Below are 772 nucleotides of genomic sequence, written 5' to 3'. Positions count from 1 at the left end.
CCGCCCCCCGCCATGAGCGCCGCCGCTGGCTGCAGGCAGAGTCGCTGCCGCCCCGGCCGCCGCTGGCTCCAGTCCGCCGCCATTATTCTTTGTTCGCTGCGAGCGGCGGCGATGTTGTGGGGCTCGGGCGGAGGCTCCATCTTTACCGCGGCCCCTCCTGCGAGGGGAAGGCCCCGAGCGCGGGTGTCCGGCGCCTCCCCGTCCCCCCTCCGTCCCCCCGGCTCTCTCCAGCTCCTGCCTCCTCCTCCTGCTCCTCTTACCGGTGGTACAAGCTCCTCCGTCACTGCTTTCGTTCGCGGCCCGGATCTCGCTGGAGTTTTATTCTCTCCCCCACGTAACACACCGCGTCAAACTACACCTCCGCCGCGTCACTCACCAACACTCCGCTTCTCCCAGCCGCCCGGGCCACAGGCAGCAGCAGCCGCCGCCGACTGAGGAGCCGCAGCCAGGGAGCCAGCCAGCGCCGCCCAGTGCCGAGTGCGCAGCGGCCGCACACGGAAACAGCCGAGCTCCGCCCGGAGCAGCTCGAGCGGCCCCGCCCCGCGCTGGGGGCGGAACTTGCCGAAGGCCTTCGGGTACCTCCGGGCGAGGCGAAGGCATTCCGCCAGGAGAGTGAAGGTGAAGGTGGGCTGAGACCGGGGCCAGGAGGAGGGGTCTAAGCCCCTCCGCTGCGTTCGGGTGGGTAAAACCAGACGGCGGAAATTTGAAGGAGGAAGCGGGGTTTGTGTGTGGCCTCGTGGGGAATTCCCGAGGGGTGTCGGTGACTTGACGG

General features: G+C 69.6%; 1 protein-coding gene across 1 annotated transcript in view; it reads right to left on the bottom strand.

The window, feature by feature from the left end:
* The window catches only part of CREB1 (cAMP responsive element binding protein 1), a 70,646-nt gene extending 70,143 nt beyond the window's left edge, over positions 1-503 (bottom strand). Inside the window, exon 1 of the mRNA XM_012661240.1 lies at positions 261-503. The gene's annotated coding sequence lies outside the window, so the exon portion shown is untranslated. The remainder of the gene's footprint in view (positions 1-260) is intronic.
* Between the last annotated feature and the right edge of the window lie 269 nt (positions 504-772).

This window comes from Propithecus coquereli, unplaced genomic scaffold (genome assembly GCF_000956105.1).
Source record: "Propithecus coquereli isolate 6110/MARCELLA unplaced genomic scaffold, Pcoq_1.0 Scaffold70, whole genome shotgun sequence".
Taxonomy (NCBI): domain Eukaryota; kingdom Metazoa; phylum Chordata; class Mammalia; order Primates; family Indriidae; genus Propithecus; species Propithecus coquereli.
Note: the sequence above shows the minus strand (reverse complement) of the source record. Positions and strands in the feature narration are given on the sequence as shown.